Source organism: Leptidea sinapis, chromosome 1, assembly GCF_905404315.1.
Source record: "Leptidea sinapis chromosome 1, ilLepSina1.1, whole genome shotgun sequence".
Lineage (NCBI taxonomy): Eukaryota > Metazoa > Arthropoda > Insecta > Lepidoptera > Pieridae > Leptidea > Leptidea sinapis.
In genome coordinates, this window is record NC_066265.1 from 23,923,384 (window position 1) to 23,932,553 (window position 9,170).

The 9,170-nt window shown below is 32.9% G+C and overlaps 1 pseudogene; it reads right to left on the minus strand.

Annotated features, from left to right (window-relative positions):
- Positions 1 to 8,491: 8,491 nt before the first annotated feature.
- LOC126969913 (RING-box protein 1A-like) lies at positions 8,492 to 8,904 on the minus strand (annotated as a pseudogene).
- Positions 8,905 to 9,170: the final 266 nt, after the last annotated feature.

Below are 9,170 nucleotides of genomic sequence, written 5' to 3' on the forward strand. Positions count from 1 at the left end.
CGCTCGGGTCGCTCATTCAATTGTCGCGGTCGTCAATGTGTCTCGCTTGGTTATCACGGAATACGGAATTTCACGGCGAAATGATCTAATGAGCCAATTTTTTATTTAATCGCTTTGGGTCAGTAGGTAGATGTTTTATTCATAAAAGGCATTCATTTTCTCAAAATTGATTCCTTTAGAATTCCTTTTGATGTCATTTCTAATATACTAGATACTACTACCGCTTCGGAAACATAGGTTTATATGTGATAAGCTAAAGTAATGCATTAAATAAAGTGTTTATATTATGGAAAACGACACATGTTCGTCACTTAATGTTAAGTGATCACCTCCGTATTCTTCTGCAACACCAAAGGAATAACAGCAGTGTTTCCGATATGTATGATTTGAGAATCTTGTCTGATGATTAGCCTTTGAGTAGGTACTCTATATTGACACTTTTTCGTGCAATCCTAATTCTATCTTGCAGTGTAAGCCTTTTTATCGTGTGGAAACATCGATGGGCCGTCACCCACCCCACCGTAGATCAGGCGGTTTGTCGGAATCGAACTGACTAACAGTACCACACGGTGATCCTTTCTATGCTACCATACTTCATACGCAAACTGAAGTAGGTAATATTCATCTGGAAACACATCAAAAAGTAGTTAACTTCTATGTTTGTATGTATGTGCCAGAAAATTTGAGAATGTAAATAATATAAGAAGAAACTACTAAACTCTAGGAAAATATAACAATTTATATTGCAAAGAATACAATGGCGACTAGCAATTAATAATACGAATACACGACTCATACAAATGCATATAAATAGAAGGACAAATGTGTGCAATGAATCGCCGTGAATTAGAGGAGTTTAGTATTCGTAGCCTGGCCGAGTATTCCCTTAGTGTTAACTCGTACCAAAGTACTTAGTTAGGTGACAGTATTTGTACAGGGGACAGTTGAATGGACATTTCACTTGGGAGTTCCATGTGGTTGTTTTCTTGTCGACGTTTATAGTAATTTAAAATTGCATCAAAGTTTCTTTTAATTTAATTAACTCATGTGTTAAATTAAAAGATTTAAGTTGCTGTTCAATTTACTTTATTAATACTAGTGTGCCTTATAAATATGGACAACCTGTAGATGGTTTGGTACAGCTAATGTGCCCTTCCCATTGCGTACTCTGTCTCACTCTGTATCTTTTAAATAAAACAAATAAGTGTTAAGATATATGAGTATCCCACATGGAGAGCACTAAATATTTAAGTCAGATTTCATACCAGTTACTTTGGATTTTTATAAGAGTGTCAACATGATATAGCTACTTAAGATGGAGTTAAAAAAGACCAACATTAAAATGTTTTGAAAGATGACTACAAATCTCAGAGCCTGAACCTAAACTTTTTGAGAGTAGTAATGAACTCTTTTTCCGACTTAATATATAATATTATAGTTTATTTAGATATCTAGTTATACAATTTTTTGTTTACTTTCCGGTAATTTTAAGTTACTAGTCGTTGATCTGATGTATCGAGCAAGCGATACTGCGAATATATTTATTGGAAAGAGAACAATTTTTATTTGTACGAACGATAAAACATCAGAAGTGGGATACTTGCAAAGAAATAATTACAATGTCAACACCGAAATGATTCCAAACAACGGTTGATTCATTATCAATTGAACACCTAGGCAGTGTTGCAGAAGTAAAGATAACACTCATCGCTTAATTGACTATCAATACGTATATAAAGTACAAATAGGCAATCAATATGTTTAGTGTATTGGTGCTGATTGCTAAATGTTTACAGTTATTAGATAAACACTGGCTGGAAAACGCAAATGTTTGTGAGCTGTTCTCATTATTGAAATGAGGCCCTAATATTATGTGCAATTAACGCTTACACAGTTTGCTATCGGCATAATACGTATTGATTTAACCACTTCACTTAGTTAGAATTGAATACTTCAAATATAGTAATAGTGAATAGTATAAAGCTAATAATAACAAAAGGATTTCAATGAATAAGCCACTGGAGGAAAATAGGTATTGTACAAGTTAAGTATAGACTTTTTTTATGCTTATATCATCAGTATTTCAGCCAAAAGACATCCACTGCTGGATAAAGGCCTCCCCTAAATATCGCCATGACGATCGATCCTGCGTAGCCCTTATCCAACCAATTCCGGTTATCTTGATCAGATCGTTGGTCCATCTTGTGGGTCTTACGGTCTACTACGTCTTCTGGTACGTGGTCGCCAATAAAGGACTTTACTGCCCCAACGGCCATCTGTTCGTCGATATATGTGCCCTGCCCACTACCACTTCAGTTCTCCCAAGGATCTCCTCATTTCTGATTCGATACGGTAGGGAAACTCCGAGCATAGCCCTCTCAGTTGGCTTCTGAGCGACTATGAGCTACCTCATAAGGCCCATAGCTAGCGACCACTTCTGTGATACTTACATACCATGTTTTATATTAAAATTTAATGGCTTTCCCTACTTCCGTCGGAACTGCAACATTTTGTAGCGATTGGCTTCCTCAAACAGTATGACTCACTAAATTATTTCAGAGCCTCCCTTTTTCTTCTTGTTTTCATTCCAATCGCACTCTGGGTCTGTCTCGGAGTCCACATGATCTATACCATTTTTTTTGTATTTTTCAAGGTAATATAGGGCATTAAAAAATTTGAAGTACGGAACATTATATCAGCTGTATGATTATCTTTTGTATAGACAAAGAAACCATAATTAGGTCTGTACACTTATCGTCGTCGGTTGGTGGGTACTTTGATGCATTTATGAATTTATAAATTATTAATATATGCATGCATCCTGACTATTTAAAAGGATTAACTTTGATACTATTGAATAAAGAAATTTTAATTATTTTTAATTTTACTGTACCGTTTCTCCAAAGTTTTTCTTTTCCGTAGTAGTCTTAAGAGCTGACTCGAAGATTAATGTTGAGAAATTATGCTTAATATAAAATTTTTTCAGCTTATCTTCAAAATTGTTTCATTTTGAAGGCATCACTCGAAACCTGAAGTAAAGTATACGATAAAACTTATATAAAAGATGTCTTACTTTTATTCATATAGCCTTAATTAAATATACTCCTTGATTTTCAGCTGATGATTCTTGAATCATCAGCTGAAATTCAGTGTTTGTGCATGGTTTTGCTCGTAGTACGTCGAAGAGATGGCCTCTGGGTGCCCAGTACTTTGTTGTATTTTTTATAAGTGTCCGTCCTCTGAATGTGCTGATTTGCTTATATTGACAGCAAGCCTTGTACTATTAAATAATAAAATAATTAATATTTGTTATATCTTTATAAAAAAGATATCAGATTATAATAATAATTGCAATTAGACATAGACAAAGTACTCTATAACGTTTCCTTACTAATATTTTCTTCACAAAAGGGTCGAATTGGATCCCTGACCATTAATTGTCGTATTTATCCAACTGTTATACTGTAGTTTAGATTTCATTTAATTCTGCTTGTTTAGGCTGTGGTTCTATAAAGCCCTCGCTTCAGGGCTGTACCCAAGAATATTGTTTAAATTATGTTTCAAGGTTTTACAAAATTACACTAAACGTCAAATTGATATCATACAATATATTATGTCTCATTTTCCTGTTTACAGATGAAGAAGTTTGAGGAAAATATTTATAGTTATTTAAGTTTTTTTTTTAATTTTACACACTAGAGTGTGCTTGCATTGACTTTGTTGAGGTTTTTGTTGATAAAAATAGAAGAAAAAATATATTTTTTTCCTTTAATTATTTATCATTAACCTTTGCATTTTTTAATAGCAGACTGTTTTAAACCAACATTGGCTAGGAAGTTTTAATAGAAATTAGTTACTTACAATCTCTTATTGGGATACATTTTTTAAATGCCAAGCCACTTAATGACCTCATTGATAAACATATTAGAACATCATATATATTATTGAAAAAAAAATGCTCAAGTTGATTTTGAGTTTATACTTTAAAAAAAATATGCATGCAAACATATAACAGAGTGAATACTGTTATAACATATAACTGTATTCACTCTTTATACTACACCATATATTTAGATACCGAACGGGGGATTGTTAAATTTTACATATTATTTCTCAAAGGTGTTTTTTTTTTTGTCGAAACGTCATAAACATCGCAATATCAAATTACCGAAAAATTAGACATCTTAAACATATATATAATATTAAGACTTCAAAAAGAATAAGTAAATTTAATGGTACTACAATAAAAAGAATTTTGATTTAAAAAAATAAATCCAATTTTTCCAACAAGTGTGTCGGTATTAGTATGTTGATTCTCCAAAGTAACAAGCTTTTATGAATATTGTATATTTCTTACAGGATATAAGTCTACTGTACTCGTATATGATCAAATGCGATAAATAATTTTGATTATTAAGTTACACTCATCAAATACTCGAAAATATAAATATTTTTATTCAAAATAGAATTTAACGGGTGCAAGAAACTCAGCATGATTCTACTTATAAAATACCGGAATAATGTTCGATATAGATTTACCTAAGTATTATGCTATTAAAAGGTACTTATTTATTTATTTATTTATTAAGGCTTACCAACTAGATACATAATTTTACATATACGAATTAGGTAATCATTAGTAACTGTTACTATTTACATAACTAAATTAAAGGTATGCACATCGTTACTAAATTAAAAAACTAATGCTGAATTAGAAAAATAAAATAATGAATTTACTACTAATACTAATTACATATTACTAATCTATATTTAAGCCTTTTAATGACAAGGACACCTGTTTTTTATAAAAGTTAATATTTGAAAATATATCGATGTTATGATCTAATTTAAATATTTTATCATAGCTTTCACATATGAGTTGAATGGGAGAGTTTAATCCGTAGTTATTTCTATTAATAAATATTGGGGAATAAGTACCTATTCGACAATTAAATGACGGTACAGAAATGCCAATATTTTGAACAATATCTGGACAGTCTATTTATTTATTTATTTGGATCATCAACATTACATATATTACACATTTATATAAACTTATGCTAGGTACAATTATTCTGATATATGTAACAATTAAAGATGAACACATCATTCAATGGTAACAGTGAACAGTGTGATTTATACAGTCAAAAATGTCTAAGTACTAAAATTTATATAAAGTAAGGATATAATTTATATGGTTTTATAATGAAGAGGATATAGGTACATACTACTTGGAAAAAAAAGTCACAGGTTAGCTTGATGTGCGAGAATTTTTACAAACTTTTTTGAATTATCGTTGAAAATATCGATGAAAATTATTAGTATTATAGTAAGCTACATGTAATGAGGCCGTGTATTTCAACCCGAATAAAACTTGTATCAACACAAAGTCACTCAAATAAAGCAATCACTATAACACTTCAAAATGGCTACCTGAGGGATCTCGTGTTTGTGAAGTCTAGAGCCGACCCTCAGGCGATCCACCTCTATGCTTTGTGAATTTAACTCACTCAACTAAATGTATGTGCGTCTAATTGAAATTTATATTCGAAATAACATAAGCAAACTTTCGCATGCCACGTGAACTTATTTCAGAGCAGTTTTGTTTTAAGCAAACTAGTACATTCGCTGGCGGCGATTCTATTGTTATGTAAGTTAAAAATGTAAAATTTAATTCCAACATTCTCAGCCGTATGAATTCGTAATTTTATTTGAAATAAAACCAACCTCGTTGAAATATTTAGGTATAAATTTTACATTTGAAATGTACATCAGAATTTATGTTTATTAGAAGCTGTCACGATTTTGTGCACGAAGATTTCGTTTCCAAGACGATCTAACCATGAACGTTATTGCAAATTTTTTTTTTCTAAAACTAAAAGAGCTCACTATTTTTTTATGAAAAAAGGCGAGCAGGACGTTCAGCTGATGGTAATTGATAGGCCCTACAAAAATTCTGAGCGGCACTACAATTGCGCTCGTCACCTCGACACATAAGATGTCAAGTCTCATTTGCCCAGTAATTTCACTAGCTACGGCGCCCTTCGGACTGAAATACAGTAATGCTTACACATTACTGCTTCACGGCAGAAATAGGCACCGTTGTGGTACCCATAATCCAGCCGGCATCCTGTGCAAAGAAGGCTCCCACTGATAGTAGCCTTCCATTCAACATAAGTCGTACCAAAACCAAAAGCCTCTCCCAAAGATCTCCACGATGATTGGCCCTGCCCTTACCCAACGTCTTACCATCTAACCAACCTCTCTCCTACCAACCCATCTTAACCAGATCGTCGGTCCATCTTGTGGGGGCCTACCAACACTGCGTCTTCCGGTACGTGGTCGACATTTGAGGATTTTACTGCTCCACTGGCCATCTGTCCGTCGAGCTATGTGCCCTGCCCACTGCCACTTCATTTTCGCAATCATTTGGGCTATGTCAGTCACATTGGTTTTCCTACTAAATTTACTTTAAGTTATTTCTTACTAAACCTCCTGATAATTTATGCAAAATTAACAATTATAAAACTACTGTTTAAATTGATATCCACAGTAAACAAACTTCTATCAGTAATTGCGGTGAGTTTAGCATAAATTAGTAGAAGATATTAATATATATTACACCAATAAAATTTCAAAAACAACAAAATTTTATGAACGATGCGGGACCAAACCCACGACCTCCGGCGTTTCGTGCCGGTGCTCTAATCAACTGAGCTAACCGTTCGAGTGTCGTATCGGTATAAAATCCTGTATGCTTTGTTCAACTCTCAGGTTGTTGTTTTTCCAATTTTATTTGTGTTTTAATCCTAGAAGTGAGGGTTATCACTTTAAAAACATAACAAATTGTTTAGATATTACACTGGTCTCATTTTGGACAGATCGAGTCATACATATATTGGCCTGATTCTATATCACTTTATTTTATAGCACTGATTCCAACTCAAAACAAATATCTCGTAGAGAAGAAACAATAAATCTGACTAATTCAATCCAAAAATAAGGATTGCAAAAAATTTTCAATTTTCACAAATGGAAAGCTTACCAAAGTTGTAAACATGTAGAATTTTACCAATATTTGTATTGAGTTAACAAAATTGTGGAATCACCCTTTGATTTGAGCATTGTTTGGATCTGTTATGGCATTGTTTCATTACTTAAATTCAGAAAGGCTGCATAGTTAAGTTATTGAAAACAACAATGTCCATTTACGTGATTTGACTATATTTGTATATATGGGTTTGAAAGATTAGTAAAACATGTTCAGTTCTGTGCAGTATTTTAGTACATTTTTTATTTTACACTAGCTTTTATCCACAATTTATAGTTAGTTAGAATAGTTTCTTTTGGCAGCATTTTTTAATTTTTTTTTAAATACTTTGCCAATAACACACCTACAATCGGCTGTTGTTAACTATAAATTCTCTATTTTAATATACTTTTATAAACTATTTTATTTTGTTTTTCTATCCTTTACTAAATGCGTGTTTGATATTCGTATGCACGACACATAACAGGTTTGGGAATAGTAATCACAGGAGCGTTGTCGGCCTTTTAGAAAAGAGTACGCGCCTTTTTGGTAAAGGTACCCATGTCGTATCGTATTGGAAATACCGCAGAAGAAAGTTCATCCAATGTTTTCCATTTTCGACAACACATTCCGAAAAACTGAAAACAAAAAAAAGAAACTCCCATTAAATAATACAGAAGATACTCGAATTATTTATCGATTAATTATCGAGTATCTTCTATACTCGAATTATTTATCTTAATCTTATCAATATTCCAGCTTTAACAGCCAAATTTTGATTTTAAATTAAAAGAGTTCGCACCGTTATTCTCACTATTTACCAGTGGGAGGTTCCTTTGCACAGGATGCCGGCTAGATTATGGGTACCACAACGACGCCTATTTCTGCCGTGAAGCAGTAGGTAATGTGTAAGCATTATTGTGTTTCGGTCTGAAGGGCGCTGTAGCTAGTTAATTACTGGGCAAATTAGATTAAATTATATTGAATATCTTATGTCTCAAGGAGACGAGCGCAATTATGAGGACGCTCAGAATTATTGGGTTTTTTGAAGAATCCTGAGCGGCACTGCTTTATAATGGGTAGGACGTATCAAATACGATCAGCTGAACATTCTGTTTGTCTCATCCCTTATTTTCACAAAAAGGCGAAGCTTCTACAAAGAGTATTTTTATCTCTCAAAGTAAATTTCGTCAGCAAGTCCAGGGAAATAATTCTTATCATAGCATATAGTGTATCGGCAATATTGTGGCCGTAATTAACCTAATGTACTGTTAATAGTTTGTCGCCAGCCTATCTCAGCTAATCTAATAATGGTTATCGATCAACCGACGCATCGACCAAGCCAAAACGACCACAGGCTAACAACATTCTAAATATTAATCTATTTATATACGCTTCATACGACGTTGCTTTCCTGATTTCCTTTAAAATCGGCAAAGATATTATGTATTGTAGTTAATTGGAATCTTATGAATATTCACATTTAAAGTCTTTATCAGTAACAGAAGTGATGATTGACTTGGTGTTAAATGTGTCAGGATCAATGTCCATACTTCTGAAATTCCCATTCTGAATTCTGTTGTCTAAGGGACACAATTGTCTAGTTTAAAACCAGCGGGAGTTGCAGTGAAAATGAAAACCAAGATTTCACACACCCCAAGCAACCTAACACTCTTCACTGGTTGCTGATGCTTGGTTAGCTTGACATTATATATACAGATCCATTATGTGGTTGCGGCATATGGCACAACAATATCCCATGTCAATAAGACAATTCACGCGTTCCACTTTTTCACTTCGAATCTCTTTTTATCCCCTTTACTGCTACTAGAGGAAGCAATTTCTACTTCTTATTCATCAACATCCATTGCTGAATCCACTTTACAATATTAATAAAGTAGAAAAAAATATTAAAAATGAATATTTTGAGATGATCAATCAGATGATTTTGTTACCGTCTGTTTGGTCCTCTTATTAATTACGCATATATTGACATTTTTAATAATTTAACATTCTATGTCTGAAGATTGTTAGAATACTGAAGCCAAACGGATTTTATTAGTGAATCAAATCTTTTTTGTTAGTTATAACATGCAATACAAATTAAAATGAAAAAAAAATTAACTAAATATATCGTTGG